An 18915-nucleotide genomic window follows, 5' to 3' on the forward strand; every position below is an offset into this window, starting at 1 on the left:
TAAAAAATATTTATTTATTCAAATTAACGGCACATGTGTCAAGAATGTGTGTATGGAAAGAAAGGAAAAACATTGATTATAAGTTAACAAGAAAAACTAATACACATTAGTACAAAGTTACTTAAAGAATAAACAAAAACAAAAACCTCTTATGCAGTGATCTCATTAGTAGAAGCACCTGGCATGCCGCTCGAAGTCCCGAAAGCCCTTCTGGGCGGAAGGAAAGAGGCTCCTCCGACTACCTCTCACCCCAGAAGATAGGTGGAAACTTGAGTGGCAAACGGCCAACGTGGGAAATGCCCATCTCATACAGGACCCCACCGAGAGACAGCCTGGGTTCTCATTGCCTCGCAAAACCTGGCCCGCCATCAATAGGTTAAGGTGCTTCCATAGCCGCTGTGCCCACGTGATGCACAGATGGGGCGTCATAGAGTCGGCGATGTATGAATGTGGTGCGGGGCAGACCACCGAACATGTGGTCAACGAATGCCCACTTCATTCATTCCCCGGCGGGATTGGTGAGGTCCACATGGCGACGCCTGAGGTCCTAGAATGGCTCGCAGACCTAGATGTCCCCCTCTGACCACCCCACCATACGAAAGAAGAAGAAGCACCGCTAAAGAGTGTTTATTTTTATTTTTTATTAGTTGCGATTGCAAAGTTGGTCCATGATGTAGGTATAAAGTATAATATAAAAAATAAATTTCTAACTGAAAACCGCACTCCACTTAAATACATTTTTCCATGTCCAAAATTAAACACTTCCTTTGCACAAAATTACTATACATACTAAGGAAGAACCTTTTTCAATCAACTCCCTGAGGAAATCAGAATCATAAACGACAAAAGCCAAGCTTTGAGCATTTTGAAAAAATATTTTAAAGATAAATTATCAATAAAATGAATAGTAAATATTCTACTTAAGAAGCAACTTCTTCTCCAAATATTGTATACATATTAATTTAAAAAAAAAATAATAATGGTCTTTATCCCAGAAACTAATAACGTCATGTTTTTATTTATATATTATAGCTACTAGTAGTAAATTTTACTTACAATATTTTTTCCTACTTCTCTTGATTCTATATGTATAGTATATACAATAATATTATGTACACTCCTCTTCCAACCACAAGCTAATGCTTCTCTGGAAGAGTAGTATTGTAAATTGTAAACCCTATTACTTATATGTACTTTTCCTTTAATAAAAAAAATTAAAAAATAAAAAATTTAATTTTTTTCACAGTCCTCTTCACTAGGGTTTCCTGTTCTGAGGCGGACTGTAGTTTTTAAACTTTTGTATTTAGTTTCAAGTTGTCTTTACATCGTCTTCATAAACAATCAGTTGAATATCACTTTTTTCTCTCAGCCATGTTTTTTCTTTTGTTTTAAATATATTCTTTTCCGTTATTTTTTTTGTATGATTTGGAAGAGCATTGTATAATTTCATAGCGTAGAATTTAAAATTTCACTGTCCAAAAGATGTATTCAAACTGGGAGTAACCAATATAATTTGGCTTATTGCTCTGGTTGAGTATTTATGTTGGGCAGTGGAGTATTCCGATATATATATATATATATATATATATATATATATATTTTTTTTTAATGAAAAGTTTTTGTACATTGAAGACTTAGAAGTTTGACAATAACAATCGTAGGTACATTTTCATTTCCGTGAAACACCCTAACCTCGTATCGTGAACGCAAGCGTCAATCCTCTCAATGTGGTTTTCTGCATTTAGTTTTGGTGTAGCCGTCTAAAACGGGGTGCTATTGAGATTAGCCCAGACCTCTCTATCAGCAACACCGTATCACTTCTACATATATAAACACACTTCGACACTTTACATATTTGCTCAGATAATTGATACTGTACCGCTCTCCGAAACATTGGTGAGAAAAGAAGGAGGAAACGCAACACGGCACAACAACCCTATAATCACATTAATACTTTTGGCCGTGAAATTTCGACTACGGTACTACTCAGCCAAATATTTAAAAAAGGACTTCGGTATGTTCAATCAAATATTTGAAAAAGGAATTCGGTATGCTCAGTCAAATGTTTGAAGAGGGAATTCGGTATACTCAGCCAAATATTTAAAAAAAGGACTTCGGTATGCCTAGACAAATATTTAAAAAAAGTTTTTTTTTGGTGTTCTCCCAATTCCCAAGGTGTAGATTAGTTATAATTCGATAGATTTTGAGAATATCGTATCGAACTTATAAAGAGTATCACTTTGGTTTATGAATTCAATGAAATATGTATGAGAGAAATTTGTTATTCATCAAAAGAAATGGAGCGGATAATTTCAGACAAGTTCATCTTATCGACTGAAATCTCCCGTCATCTGTTGATATGTCTTCTAATATTTTATTAACCTTCCTACATATTTCCATTTGATTTATTTTGGTAAAGCAGTGAAAAAGTGGAAACTTGTTTTACTGATTTCTTATTTTTTATTTTTATTTCTTGCTGGAGACATCCCGATGAGGCACAAAACTCATTGTAGGACGAGAGGAACTTACGGAGGTGGGAGTTAATAGTTTGTTAAACATTTTCTATTGGTATGTTGATATCAAAAATAGAAAAATACCGTAACCGTAAAACCGTACAAAAATATAATAATAGTAACAAGTACAAAACAGTAGACAGATAGAAAAAGGGAGGTTAAGTAGAACAAACAAGAAGAAACAAAAACAGAAACAGACAGGGATACATACATAAGCACAGAGCGAAGGTAGAAATTTAGAAGAAGAATTAACCCAATAATATACATAGGTAAATATAAATTGTGCTCGATTACAAATAAAGGAGATAGAAAAGGAGAGAGAGAGAAATAAAACAAAGTACAACACAACAAGAATTGCGTATTTTCGTTTTTATATGTTTAAAGAAAAATATTATTTTAAAGCTTTACTTTGAATTTTTGGATTATGCTGGCTGTTTTAATACATATGTTGAATAGAGTTACAGAGTGTGTAGGCAATATAAATTTTATTCCATATACTGTAGTGTGTTTTAGAGGAATGCGGATTTTATTGTTATTCCGAGTATATTTTATTTTCTTACGTTCTGAATAACAAGTACTCTATTCTAGACATGGGCAGATTTATTCACAGTAGTGGATCGTTTCAGTTTGATTCCCCTGGTCTTGTGAATTGATTCATTGTATTCGATTTACTAAAAAAACTATCAGTATTCATATGTATTTTTTATAGTAGACTGTTTAAAAAATGATCAAACAGTCATTCAAAACATTTGTCGTAATTTTTTATTGTCTTTCTGAAAGACTGTATTCTAAAAGATGCGTGATGACAAAATGTAATTTATTAATATACTAGGTGACATTTACCCGGCGTTACTCAGCTTTTCTCTAATTTCAATAAATAAAATAAATCCAAATATATAAACCTTTCGGAAGAAATTCTCTAAATGATAGTGAAAACCCTATCAAACTCCGTTACATAATTTAGAAGAACTAAGCGCATAAACAGACTGACGCTAATAGTGACTTTATTTTATACTATTTATTAGATATGATATTTTGACCAAAAAAACTTATAAAATTTGATAAAAGTGGATATTACAATACGCAAATCGATAGAAAAGTGTATTTATATTAGGCTAATACAATTTCATTTAAATATTTTTCTTGCGATGTAATAGGTCTAAGAATAAATCTTGAAATTAAACAGTTTTTTTCACACGTAAAGTTAAGAAAAACTATTTTTTTATTAAACTTTAGTTCCACTTCATGTGTATATGTTATGACAGTCGACTGATTTTATATCTTATCTGCAAATCTAACCATTATATCTACCAAAGCTCTTCGTTTAAAAGTAAGTAAAATAGAATGATGTCGTTAAAAATCGTAGGATGCAAGGCCAAATGAATGAAGAATCAGTTCCAATGTGATACAAGATTGAATTTATTCATTTCATTCATTCATTCCATTTTGCCCACGTCTACTCTGTTCAGATCTGATCACGTACAGTGGGTTGCCATATTAATAGGGACACTTATGGAAAATGTGTTTTTCATACTTTGTGTTCATAAAACAAAGATGTTTATAATTTTAGGTGCAGTTATTATTATTTATTAACAAGGACATTGAATTTTGAAAATTATATACACCGTATTTGTCCTTAATCTGCGATTATTTTATTTTTTTATTATTTTTAAACATTATCGAACAAAAAGTTAATATTTCGTAATTTCGCCTTTGGCCGCAATAACAGCTTGTACACGCCGTGGTATACTCTCAATGCACAATTTTGCAGTAATCTTTAGTTCAGGAGAATGATGCCACACCCGGATGAGGGTTTCGATGAGCTGCTGCTTCGTTTTGACCACATCCTTGGCAATCTCCCTCTTGGTGAGCTCTTACAGGATTTCAATAGGGTTCATGTTAGGAGAATTCCCCGGCAAAGGTAAAACCGGCACATTTTTTTTCAGCCAAGAGTGCAGTGACAGTCCTGACTTTATGACAGGGTGCGGAGTTGTGCATATAAACGTATTCCTGGCCACCAGGGAACCATTCTCCGACTTGAGGCAGTAATCGATTTTCCAGTATTTGTCTATACTGATCCTGCCTCATAGTCCCTTGCACGATGTGGAGGCGCCCCATCCCTTTGGAAGAGATGACTGACCACACCATGATACTGGTAGGGTGTTTGATCGTCTCTACAAGGCAGTCCGGATGAAATTTCTCTCCTGGGCGTCGTCGGACGAACGATGATTTATCCAACAAAATTTGGAATATGGACTCGTCAGAGAAGCACACCTAAAAAAGGCCATAATCAAACTAATGGAATTTTTTTTAAGTTTGATAACCAAAAAATTGTTAATTACCATATTCCAGTTCTCTACAGTCATGTTTTGGTGTGCGTTGGCCCATTCCAGTAGTTTTTTCCTCATATCTACTGTGAGGCGAGGTTTTTTAGCTGGCCGATGACCAATGAGGTTCTCCTCAGCCAATCTCCTTTGGACTCTCCTTTGGGAGACTTCGATATCATCTTTGTTGATCATCAAGGTCAGACGAGCCACACTCTTTTTGCTGTTTTGGAGACAGACGTCTTTGATTTTGCGGTCAGTACGAGGTGTAGTGATTCGTTTTCTGCCACATTTCCCATTGTGATTCAATTCGAGGGGCAGGTTTTGATTGATTTTCTAATTTATCCTGTTAACCACAGACTTTAAAATGCCTGTAATGGTTGCTATTTCCCTTTGGAAATGTTGAGTGTTTAACAATAGTGACTTCACTTCCGCACATTTTCTTTGGGACGTGTCTGAAGACCAAGCCATACTGAAAAAACAAAACATTGGACTCAATATGGAAAAACTATTTACTGAAATAAGATATGAAAAAAAAATTACAAGATTAATAGATAATTAATAATTACTTACAATTTTGTACAGCTAAACTGTTAAAACTCTTAAATATAATTATTATGTATATTTATTTACCAGAACTTCAATCACGAATTTTCACAAAAATGCTTACCACATGCAAAAAACCTTAAATTTTCGAGGGATGTGGCACTTTGCGAGTGTTGCCACTTCTTAAAAGTATCAGTGGTGATACCAGCAACAAAAATAACGAAGGAATGGCCATCATATCCAAGTTATTTAGAAGTAGAGACAACGTAAACATAAAAATCAGGAAATATTAGAACTGTCCCTATTAATATGGCAACCCACTGTACACGGCAAATGCCATTTCAAGTGATATTTTGGTTCTGAATTATGGTATTTCTCTAGGGCGATACTGTTATAGTAAATAGAAATCGCGAAAAAGTGCCAATTCTGAAAGGTTAGTGCCGTCATGGAATTTCGCATTACCAATACGTCACATCGCACTGTCCGTCTCGTTAAGGCCCCGTAGTAAGCGTTCAAAGATGGTTTGAAAGTGGGATATGTAAATACGAATTTTAGAGGGAACGCGCTAATATTAACCCTTAAATGCATACTGTTGCAAAACTGCAACATACCGTTCAAATCACCTTTAACTCTTTGGTGTATACTTAATGCATGCCGTTTTAGAATTATCAAGTTCACGGTAATATATTTTATCGAGTGGCATCACCTTTTTTTCTTTCGCGAATGTCAAATGTCACTTTTTCTTTAACAAAGTGAAGACTCTCAAAAATTGGTTGGAGGTTAGAATTACAGTTTTGTTTTGCTGTTATTATTTTGATTTTCTTAGGTAAGTAGATACAATGATATAATACTTGTACGGGACCAAGTTAGTGAAGCCCGCACAAATACTGCAAATTCAATAGGGCACCGGCACACATTGACACCTTGATCTGAGAGTTTTTGCAGGGGCAGTAGGAAAACATTAAATTAAACAAGTATTACTTTCCCGAGAACTCTCGGATGAGAAGTGACCGTTTGTACCAGTTACTTCTCTATTTATTGGACAAAATTATACATTAAATTTCACACATGTTCAATGAGAGTAATTAGCGATCACCCTTATCTCTTCACTGTGTTGAACAAAACAAAAACATTAGTTTTTAAATGTATGTTGGCGCCAAAAATCCATTAATATTAATTATAGCAGTCGCACATTAAGGATGTGGAATAATATTATAGTATCATATTTATTTTGACGCAGATATCTAAATGGTTTTATCAAAAATATTAAGGACATCGTAAAAACTTGAGATCTTGTTATCTCATAATGACTTTGGCTCTGCACGTCCGATATACTCCCCACGGTGCAGTCTCTGCTGCGCCCAGCTACTCCGTCGGGCGTGTTCTGTTTCATCCCAGCGTCTCGTGTTTGCAGTTGATGTCATTGCAAGGAGTTTCGGCTAGGCAGGTGTTGTCGTGCTGGTGATTGGATCGGCTGGTGTTGTTGAAGCAGGTAGTATGACGGCGATTTTAATGGCCGGTCTAACATATATTCCGGAACTTGTCTGGATACGGGCTGTCCTGACTTGTCCGTCGGCGGCGGGCACGGCCTCAAGGACGCGGCCACGCGGCCAGCTGTTCCGTGGCAGCGTGGAGTCCATAATGACCACCAGGTCATCCTTCTTAATGGGTGTGACCGGGTTGTGCCATTTTTGCCGAGCTGCCATGGTGGGAAGGTATTCTAGAAGCCACCGCCTCCAGAATATGTCTGCAAGTTGCTGGCCGATACGCCACTGGCGGCGAAGGCATATTTCCTCTTCCTTTTTGCCAAACATGGACAAGAGGGGACGCTTTCCAGCCGACCCTAGAAGAAAGTGGTTGGGGGTCAAAGGCTCTTCGTCGCGTGGGTCAACTGATATGTGAGTGAGTGGTCTGTTGTTCACTGTGAATTCAGCCTCTGCCAGGGCCGTGAGTAAGGTTTCTTCTCTAGGTGCCCGTTCCTTAAGTGTGGTGCTCAGGGCTCTTTTTACTGACCGTACAAGCCTCTCCCAAGCTCCCCCCATGTGGGGCGTCATTGGAGGTATGAAATGCCACTCAATGCCCTGGGTGGCTATGGCATCAAGCATTCTGGCATCGTGGCTCAATGATACCAGAGCGTCTCTCATCTCTGCATCGGCTCCATGAAAATTTGTTCCGTTGTCGGAGTACATGGCTGCGGGTTGTCCCCTTCGCGCAGTCATCCGCTGTATGGCCATGATGGCTGAGTCTGCGGTCAGTGAGGCGGCCAGTTCTAAGTGAATGGCGCGGGTCGAGAGACAAGTGAAGATGGCTCCATATCGTTTTTCCCGATGTCTGCCAACCGTGATCTCCATAGGCCCGAAGTAGTCGAGTCCGCAATGTGTAAATGGGCGGATGTGATGCATCAGTCGAGGTGGTGGTAGCGCCCCCATTAGTGGTGGAGAGGGTTTGCTTCTCCTTATGTGGCAGGTGGGGCAGGCGTGTGCTATCTTCCTGCTTGTAGTGCGCAGACGCAGTACAAAGAAATCGCCCCGCACCTCTGCGACCGTCTTCTCCGTGCTGGGATGGTCCGCCTTCTGGTGGTAGTGGCGAATCAGGAGCTGAGTGTACGGGTGGTCTCCATCCAGGATGACGGGAGTCCGTGCTACACACTTCGTTTTCGCTAGAGCTCGCAGCCGGGTACCCATCCGCAGGGCGCCGTCTTGTCCGAAGAAGGGGTTTAATGGGTTCAGACGACTACCAGTCGGCAGCATTTGGCCTTGCTTGAGGGTGGTCATGTCAGTATTGAAGGCGTCCTCCTGAGACCTTTTTATCCATCTGTCTTCCGCCTCCTTGATCTCCTCCGCTCGCAGTGGGCCCCCTACAGATTTGTTAACTTTCATCCGACATTGTTTCACAAAGCGGAGAACCCATGCTGTTGCACGAATCAGCCGTTGCCATGAGGAGAATCTCTCGATGGATGGTAAGGCTTCCCTTGCAGTTGATAGAAGGCCGACGTAGTGAGGCTTAACCTCTAGTGTCTGGTCGTCGGGCCTTTTGACAGGTGCACGCTCTTTTGGCCACGCACTCTCAAGTAAAATGATAAAGGCCGGGCCGGTAAACCACCTTCCTTTGGGTGATAGGTCGGGCACATCTGAGTCCCTTGTACCGATGTCAGCGGGATTGAGCTTGGTTGGCACCCATCTCCAATCGAGTATGTTGGTTAACTCATCTATTTCGCCCAGTCTGTTTGCCACGAAGGCAGAGTACGTACGTGGGTCAGTTCGTAACCAGCACAATACGGTTGCAGAGTCTGTCCAGAAGTACGTTTGGGATATACGGGCCTGGCTTTCCTTGTGGATGGTCTGGGCTAGTCTTGCCGCGATGAGTCCGGCTTGTAACTCAAGGCGGGGAATGGAGAGGGGCTTCAGTGGCGCCACTTTGCATTTACTGGCCAGAAATGTCGCCTGTAGGGATCCATTTACTTCTTCGGTGTAATAGGCGACAGCGCAGCAGGCTTGTTCTGACGCATCGCAGAAGAGATGTAGGGTCACGCTGTTCTGCTTGAGATGGAGGCAGCGTCTCGGAACTGAAATGCTGTGTGTATTCAACAGGCTCAGCCATTCGGTCCACCTCTGTGTATGTTCAGGGGTAATGGGGTTGTCCCAGCCTATACTCGAGCGCCACACGGCCTGCAGCAGTATCTTCGACCGGATTGTAAGGCAGGAAATGAAGCCTACTGGGTCGAAGATTTTCATTACTATTGAGAGCAGCTGCCTTTTCGTGGGTCGCGTGGCCACTTCTGGGGTGATCGCCTCTTGGAATGAGTACAGGAAGTTATCAGTGGATGGGTCCCAAACTAGTCCGGGCACTCGTTCCGTCTCCGGAACTGGCCCGGTCTTCTGTGGGAACACCGGCTATGGCAGCTGGACTGTTAGATGCCCAGCTAGTTAGGTGGAATCCTCCTTTCGCGAGGAGGGTGCTCACACCGTGGACGAGTGAGGCAGCCTCCTGACAACTGTCTACCGCATCTAGGTAGTCATCCATGTAGAATTTAGAACGAATGGCTGCTGCGGCAATCGGGTTTTCATGTTTGTATTCCCCGGCTACCTTGTTCCGGACGAACTGGGCGCTGCTCGGTGAACAAGTGGCTCCGAACATCATAGATGACATCTGGTAAGTATCAGGTTCGTGTTGGTTCGGTAATCTCCAGAGGTAGAGTTGGGACAGCTGATCTTCCCGCCTTATCTTGATCTGCAGAAACATTTCCTTGATATCTGCGGCAATGGCGATGTTTCCCTCTCGAAAGCGCAGAATATTCCCTAAGAGGGAAGACAGCAGGTCAGGGCCGGTAAGCAGCTGGTCATTAAGGGAGGTCCCTCGGCATCGACTGGCGGCGTCAAACACTATCCTGATCTTCCCTGGCTTATTGGGGTTTTGTCACCGCAAAGTGCGGCAGGTACCATTTTCTGGGTGCGGTTGTTGACGCTTCCAGTTTAGACAGCTTCCTGGCGTATCCTTTGTTGACCAGCTGGCTCATTTTGTCGCTGTAGGCTGCTGCCAGATTCTGATCTGCTGCCAGCTTCTTCTCAAGGGAATGAAGTCGTTTCAGCGCGCACTGCCGGTTGTCAGGCAATGTGGCTTCCGGATTACGCCACAGGAGGCCAGTTTCCCACCTCCCAGTGCGAAGAGGCCGGGTAGTCGTGTTCATTAGTGCGATGGCCCTTTGTTCGCTTGCCTGGGTTCTCACCGCGGCAGTTACGCCAAGAGAGTCGACGGCAAAGTTGCATTTTACCAATTCTCTTAGGCGGATATCTGCGGCTGATTCAATTTGTAGTGCCAGCGTCGTGGATTTATTGTCACTGCCAGTCCCGACACCCCCATGGGCGATCCACCCCAGTGCGGTTCGTGACACTATTCGCGTAGTGTCATGGTCTTCGCGCACTTCCCGTGAAACGATCAGATGAGCATTGTCTTGCCCTATCAAAAGTTTTGGGGTGACAAGGTTTCCCTGGGCCTGTTGTTCTGGCAGGTTGAGGTCGGAGATCGTGTTGGCGATGATGTAGTAGGTGTCACTGCTATCACATCCTCTTATGGTCAGCTTCACTCGGCGGGAGAGTGTGTCAGAGGTGCACATCCCTTTGGCGCCATGGATCCGTATGCCGCGGACTGGGCCGCTCACCCCGATCCGTGTCGCGATGTCAGCGTCGACAAGTGTCACAGTTGAGCCTTCGTCGAGGAGCGCGAACACCAAAACTTTGCTTCCTTGGGGGACGCCCAACATAACCTGCACAATTTTTAACAGCACGCTCCGGTCCGTCGTCTGGCGTCACAAGTTAACCTCACCGACAGCACCTTCCGGTACGAACTGTGGGTCATGAAGCAAACGGTGATGTGGTGATCTGCACCCTCCTATGCCGCACCATGCCTTGGTTTTACAGTCCCGTGAGTGGTGTCGATCCAGACACTTACGACACAGGTTCTTCTGTCGCACCATTGTCCACCGGAGGGCGAGACTTTTCTCCGCGAACTCGGTGCACTCGCGAGTTTTGTGGTTGCCACCGCACTGGCCGCAACTTTCACTAGACAGTTTGCGTTTACGCGTATTGTTCATTTTATTTTCGCGAGGCTCACTCCTCTTACGCGATGTAACAAATTCAGCGGGTCTAGAGTCTGGTTTAACTTCTTCACCGTTTACTACATGCACCTGCTCGGTCCGTCGCGGTCGAGGTCGCACTGGGTCGATCATCCCGCTGTTGGGTATAGCGTTAGCCATACTTTTCAGAAATGCTGCCAGCTGAGTTATTGTAGCTAGACTCGTAAGACCACGTGTCTCATACAGCCAGGTCATCCGTAGCGTAATCGGCATCTTTGTTGTGATGTCATTCAGTAGGGTGGGGTTGGTCAGGTATCCGTCAGTCCTAAGGATCCTAAGTGATGTCACCAAGTTCTGGACGGTTCCGGAGAAGTCTGCCAGGTCCTCAAGGGTTGCGTCTATTGTGAGATACGGCAGCTTTTTCACCTTTTCCAACATCAGCGTGGCTATTGCGCTGGCGCCACCGTATCGCTGCTCGAGGACAGAGAGGATCTCTGGAACTTGAGCGGGATCCATGAGGAGAGGGCCGACTGCATCCCGAGCCTTCCCTTTTAGTGCACGCTGCAGCCGGATGAGGTTTTCAGATGAAGTCATTCTGCAAGTGGTTGTGGATTGGGTGTACTGGGCTTTCCATGTGGGCCACTCGAGCGGGTCACCCAGGAAGAGGGGAAGATCCTTGGCCGTGGTCTGCCTTGCGATTAAGGCGGCCATCCGTGTATCGTCCTCTATCGTGCGAGGGCTTTCTTGGGCACGGGACGTGCGAAAACCCTCTGCTATTGCTGAGGTGATCTGGGACAGCTGATCAGCGCCTTTTTGCACCCACTCGTGAGTGTGCTGTGCTGTCTCATCGGCCGTAGGCAGTGGCGGAAACAGTGGTGAAAAATCCTGACTCGTAGGGAATTGCTGCGATCTGTTATGCGTAAATTCCACTTCTCCAGGTACTGCTGCTTGGGGCTGTCGCTCGGGGTACTGTGGTAGAGTATAATCGGCTATGGGAATGCTTGCCACGGGTGCCGTGTGTCCCGTAGTTTCCGACAGTATGTGCACTGAGCGTGCATTCGAGGCAGGTCCGGGTTTTATGATAGCGTGGCCAGCATTTGAGGCGGGCCGTGTTCCCGGCAGTGTACGCACCGGGCATGCATTCAAGGCTTGCCCGGGTGCTGTGATAGTGTAACCGGCTTTCGAGGCGGGCCACACTCCAGGCGCTGTTTGCACCGGGCATGCATTCGAGGCTTGCCCGGGTGCTGTGATAGCGTAGCCGGCATTCGAGGCGGGCCACGCTCCAGGCGCTGTTTGCACCGGGCATGCATTCGAGGCTTGCCCGGGTGCTGTGATAGCGTAGCCGGCATTCGAGGCGGGCCACGCTCCAGGCGCTGTTTGCACCGGGCATGCATTCGAGGCTTGCCCGGGTGCTGTGATAGCGTAGCCGGCATTCGAGGCGGGCCACGCTCCAGGCGCTGTTTGCACCGGGCATGCATTCGAGGCTTGCCCGGGTGCTGTGATAGAGTAGCCGGCATTCGAGGCGGGCCACGCTCCAGGCGCTGTTTGCACCGGGCATGCATTCGAGGCTTGCCCGGGTGCTGTGATAGCGTAGCCGGCATTCGAGGCGGGCCACGCTCCAGGCGCTGTTTGCACCGGGCATGCATTCGAGGCTTGCCCGGGTGCTGTGATAGCGTAGCCGGCATTCGAGGCGGGCCACGCTCCAGGCGCTGTTTGCACCGGGCATGCATTCGAGGCTTGCCCGGGTGCTGTGATAGAGTAGCCGGCATTCGAGGCGGGCCACGCTCCAGGCGCCACGGGGGCTTGGGTAGTTGTGAACCTGGAATCGGCAGGTTGGTGGCCTGCTTGCAGTGCGGCGGATGTCTTTGTTGCTGCTGCCAGGGCTGCAAGTAGGTTGGCGGTGTGCTTAACGTGCTGCTTCTCTCGAGTGCGCAACTCACGGCGCAACATTTGTATTGCATCCTCAGTTGACTCTGACCGTTGGTCATCATCCTCTCCGTCGTACTCCTGGGGGGCCGGGGAACTGTGGGTCAGGATGGGACCCCAAGCTGTGGTTGATTGTTCAATCGAGTCCGAGGCAAGCATAGCTTGATCAGCTTGCTGGGGTGCATCTTGGCTAATGGGAACATCAGTCGGAGAGTTGGAAGTAGGGTCCGGGGCTCGGCGAGACATACGTTTGTCTCGGTCTGCGGGAACGCTGGTTGCTGATCGCGACGCCCCGGATGACGTAGAGATTTTATGGCCACTGCGAAGCGAAGGCATCTTTACTGAAGCACGATTAAAGGCGTAATGCGTAGAACCGGCACGAAGGACCAATTTGTACGGGACCAAGTTAGTGAAGCCCGCACAAATACTGCAAATTCAATAGGGCACCGGCACACATTGACACCTTGATCTGAGAGTTTTTGCAGGGGCAGTAGGAAAACATTAAATTAAACAAGTATTACTTTCCCGAGAACTCTCGGATGAGAAGTGACCGTTTGTACCAGTTACTTCTCTATTTATTGGACAAAATTATACATTAAATTTCACACATGTTCAATGAGAGTAATTAGCGATCACCCTTATCTCTTCACTGTGTTGAACAAAACAAAAACATTAGTTTTTAAATGTATGGTGGCGCCAAAAATCCATTAATATTAATTATAGCAGTCGCACATTAAGGATGTGGAATAATATTATAGTATCATATTTATTTTGACGCAGATATCTAAATGGTTTTATCAAAAATATTAAGGACATCGTAAAAACTTGAGATCTTGTTATCTCATAATGACTTTGGCTCTGCACGTCCGATATAATACTTATATGTAATAACTCGTATTTTTCCGGTACACTTATTAGTTTTGAGAATTTTTTAAAAAAAAAATATTTTTTTTTCATACGTAAATTGTTCATATTAATTTTTATTAAATTAACATGGTGTTGTAAACCTGCAACAATTTTTTTAATCAAATATCATTAAAAAATTACAAAAAAATAAAATTCTTTATATTTCCTTGCATATGCATGTAAATATCTACAAAATATATTTTTTTCCAGAAAAATTAATAAATCATGCATTTAAGGATTAAAAAAAAACGATAATAATTAAACGAAAATGTTGAAAATATTTAATAAAACATGACTCGTTTGAAATAGAGCAAAAATCTCTTGACACATGCTTTAGTTGCTTTTAAAGATACACCGCGAAGTTTTTAATGCCTATAACATATTAAATAACAGAACGAAACGTGTTTTAAATCATTTTCGGAGCTTACTTTGCGATTTTTTCTGTCGAGTGAAATTCATATAATTAACGTTTTGACATAACAAATGTATAAATATTATCTTCAAAAGTAACATATACGAGTTTAATTTTGGAAATTAAAAACTTAAAGAGAAACTTGTTATAAATCCTTGTAAATTGGGTTTGCGGAGGCTTAAACTTGAAAAACATGACTTATTTAAAATCGCTTGTCATCTGAGTTAAGTAGCATTTAAAGAAACACGGTGAATTTTTTTCGTTACTGAGACATGTTAAATCAAGTCAATAACAGATCCAGATGTGATTTTTATAATTTACGGAGTATTTTTCGTTTTTTTTCTATCAAGGGAATTACATTTTTTTTCTATCGAGGGAGTTTCATTTTTTTTTCATCTCGGCATGTGAATTTAGAGATTACCTTAAAAAATAATACATACATTACATTTTTTTTGACAGCTTATAAACTTTCGAGTAGAATCCTTTTGTGTTTCTTTGCCGGCTCCTAATGCTGGGGGACACGTCATTCCCTCTAAGTATAATATTTTGTAATCACGACTGAAGAATGTTTTGTTTTTCGATTGTTGCAAGCAATTTAAATAACCAAACATAAATCTATTGTTAAACATAAGCATTCGATACTAATTTTTGTATTTTAAGATATTATTTTGTCTTTTCGCTTATTCTTATAAGTACAAAATTGTATATTAAACTAAAGCTTTTAAGAGGAATTCAATCTTAACACTTTTTTCTTTCTATAAAATAATATGTTCTATAATTAATAGGCCAGTGCAATTAGCGATTCGCGATCGAAGTAATTCCGGTAGTCCCAATTTTTTTATATGTTATATAAACTGATCTCCTGATGTAAAATCTGAGTTTCCGACCTTGGCGCACCTGTGCTCGCGCCGCCATTTTGAAAAAACTGGCCGAAATCGGGCCAAAATCTAGTTTTTCCCAAATATCTCATTTCCAATGCAAATTTCGGCTAAAGTATTTTAACAAGTATAATAGAACATAAAATAACCTACAACTTTTGTAAAAATAAATTTCTTCTATCTCTAATAGGTACCGAGGTAGATAGTCGTAAAGGTGCGTATATTTTTGAAAAAACAAGTTTTTTGCGCGACTAGGTTTGGTTTTTTATAAATACCTCGTTTCCAGTACAATTTTGTGAAAAATTTATTGTTAATAATTTTGTAGAAAATAAAATTTGGTTAAAGAAATAGGTATATAATTTATATTTTTTATCTCTATTACGTATCCAAACTCTAATCCACCAAAACCAGGCCAAAAATGAAACAGAGGTTAGGTGTTTTAAATTTGGCATTCCTTGATTTTATTTTTCTTTAACAATTATTGTTCTAAGAACATATACGTTGACAACAATCGTCATGCCTGTGTCAGACCTAGCAATAAATATAGTAGATAGACTATTTCAGCATATCGGTCGCCATACATTCCCAATGGGAAGACCACTAAAATTGGCCAAGCCACTACATTTGTGGTCGCAGCTTGGTCTGACATGCCTATCAACGTAATCACAACATACATTTAAGATTATTTATACAATTAAGATGATAAGGTACATAAAAAAGATAAAAAATGGGTATTTTCGTAAAATTAACATTTATTGAAATTCTTTTCTTTATTAGTTAAGTTGTCAGCATAACAAAAAATAAAATTAATGGTAGATCAGTTTAGACAGAAGTACGAGCCCTTGACTATAGTTTCTTACTTCTGGCCCTGAATAGCTTCTTCATCTGTCTCATCACCCAAATTTGTGGCGACTGGGTCATCATATTCCTCGTCATCATCATCAACGAAGGCTTCAACAGCATTCTCGCAGGAGTTGCCATTGCAATGAATGCAGAGTAGGGAACATTTCAAACCCGACTTTCTGCAGGTGCACTTTCCAGCGCAACCTTTTTTGCATTGACATGATATGAAGTTCAGCAAGGCCTGAGGTGCAGCTTCCTTCAACATTGTTATTGGAGTAAGTAACCCAACAGCATCCTTTTTCCACCCCCATTCAGTCGGATCTTTATCGTGACCAAGCCAAGTCTGCACTTGCAAGTATGTTCTTGAAGCGTCTTGCTGGATTGCATCTTTGGTGGGTGGTAGCCTGGATAAATTGAATTTGTTCTTATTTACTCCTTTGACAAAAATGATGTACCTTAAATTTTCCAAATTTTATTTCTCGTTGCCGCCATACAAAAGTGCAAATAGTTGTTCGGCAGCCAAAGTGATTGTTTCTGTCTTTGCTTTTGGGTCTTGAAATACACGAACAAGTTCATTCACTGAGTGGTTCTTGAGAAGAATATTACAAAATTTGTGTTTGCCTTGACCGAACGGAGCTCCAGTTGTATTGCAACCTTATGGCATGAAGGAATAAAATGTTTTCAACTATTTCAATGTGTTTAAAACATTTGTTCGAGTACAACGCGTTAGGTGATTTACCTTTTCCAAATTTTTGGTAATATACGTTGGGAGGTGAGAGAGCTGTGAGGAGTACCAGCAGATCAATATCCTGACCAACGATTATGACTACATCATGTTGAGATGATAATGAATTTGCTGTGTTCACTATGAGAACGTCAGCATCCTCTTCAGCTTGTACTATCGTTATGTGGGATCGTGCAAATGAGGTTCTGAGTAGGGAAATAAAACGAGACTTGTTCTTCTCATTTCCCAGAAACTTTTCCTGTGGCACTTGTGGGTGCATGCTTTCAAAAAACAAAACTTCAGCAGAAGTTGTAACTCTGGCACGCCGTGCTCTTTCCACCCCTTTAATGCTTTTCTTTTCCATAGAATCTGGGTATCCATCGAATACCACTACTGCATTGGATCCATAATGATTTTTTACATACCTGACATATTGCTGGAAAATTACTGAAAAAGGTTGAGCACGACCCCATACCACTTTGTGCAGTAAATTTCCTCCATCAATTACGTGTATTTTACTGCTTCCCAGTTCTGTATTATTTGGTAGAGGGTTGAATGATGAATAAAATATAGACTTCGTTCCTTTGCGCATGCCTTCCTCTGAGAAAAGAGACAATGGTACAGGAGATAGTTCATATTGAATAGCATTAATGGATCTATTGCCATAGTCACACCCTGATTTTTGACACTGCTGGTCACCGCCGCAAGAGAAACTATCGCATCATTACGTTTTAAGTGTAGGTTTCCAAAGTTCTGGTTGATAACTTTAGACATAGCTAATTTCCCCATCTTTTCAGCCACGTGACAAGTGACTTTGCGATCCCCGATTGTGCCACTGCTAATAGACATAATCACGTTTGATTTAGGAAATGGTTCATGGCAAGCAAACCAATCAATGAGAGTTTGAACGTCTCGATCATCCCTCTTAATTCTTGTAGGCCTCATCTCTACATGTTGCTCTGACGTTTCTGATCCAATCCCACAGAATGACTCGATACCCTCACAAATGTTATGCAGATAAACGAATCCAGCAGTCCAACGAAGGATGGAACTGTCTGTGAAGGGAACCGGAAGGGAGGAGTAGAAGGGTGGGGGGGGGTAGCCCCCCCATACCGAAGTGCCCTCTAGTAAATTTATAGATGAATGTATTTAAAAATGCAAACAAAAATCTAATAACGTGATAATAATAAACCGTGATAGATTTTCTGTGCGTACCTACCTAAATTTGTTTATTCTTAATATCGGTAAAAAAAATCTATTTTAACATAAAAATTGCCAAGCTTTTTTTGAAATTTTATGTTCTACAAAATTGGTATCAATAAAATTTTCATGAAATTCCACTGGAAACGAGGTATTTATAAAAAACCAAACCTAGTCGCGCAAAAAACTTGTTTTTTCAAAAATATACGCACCTTTACGACTTTCTACCTCGGTACCTATTAGAGATAGAAGAAATTTATTTTTACAAAAGTTGTAGGTTATTTTATGTTCTATTAAACTTGTAAACATACTTTAGCCAAAATTTGCATCGGAAATGAGATATTTGGGAAAAACTAGATTTTGGCCCGATTTCGGCCAGTTTTTTCAAAATGGCGGCGCGAGCACAGGTGCGCCAAGGTCGGAAACTCAGATTTTACATCAGGGGATCAGTTTATATAACATATAAAAAAATTGGGACTACCGGAATTACTTCGATCGCGACCCCCTTTTTGGCGCTAATTGCACTGGCCTATAAACAATGTTATATGAAATTCATATGATATGAAATGAAATTGTCAATTTGACTGGCCTAAAACAGGATCCATTCCTAGTTGGCTAGTCAAAGTTTCCGGGTATGTTTTATTGTATAATTTTATGTGAAATATATTATTATTATTAAACTGAAAGTATTGAAGGGAAGTATGTTATAAATTATGACTAGAAATTCGGACCCGGTTCTGGATATTTACAATCCCCCCTTTGTGGTGTTTATTTAGCCCAATGAATCGTTCGTTTTGCAACCGCAATCCAACTGATTGTCGGACTGCTGCCATTTATCAATCTCTCGAATAATGGCTGTGTAAAGAATGAGCCAACCACAGAACATAATAAAGACTAGGACTTTTATGACAAACCTGAAGGTCTGCAATGGACAACCTATAAAGCCCTGTCTATGGTTAACAGTTATAAATCTAAAGTGTACCGCATAAGGTCATTTATCCTATATAAAGTCGCTACTTTTAGTGCCACCCCAAGGTGTCGGATAACTAACTAACTAACCACCACGCCGTT

The 18915-nt window shown here is 41.7% G+C and overlaps 1 protein-coding gene across 1 annotated transcript in view; it reads right to left on the bottom strand.

Annotated features, from left to right (window-relative positions):
- Dpp10 (Dipeptidyl peptidase 10) overlaps positions 1-18915 on the bottom strand; it is a 292773-nt gene that overhangs the window by 175908 nt on the left and 97950 nt on the right. The gene's annotated exons all lie outside the window — the stretch shown is intronic.

Source organism: Hesperophylax consimilis, chromosome 28 (assembly GCF_061612785.1).
Source record: "Hesperophylax consimilis isolate HC1 chromosome 28, BYU_Hcon_1.0, whole genome shotgun sequence".
Taxonomy (NCBI): domain Eukaryota; kingdom Metazoa; phylum Arthropoda; class Insecta; order Trichoptera; family Limnephilidae; genus Hesperophylax; species Hesperophylax consimilis.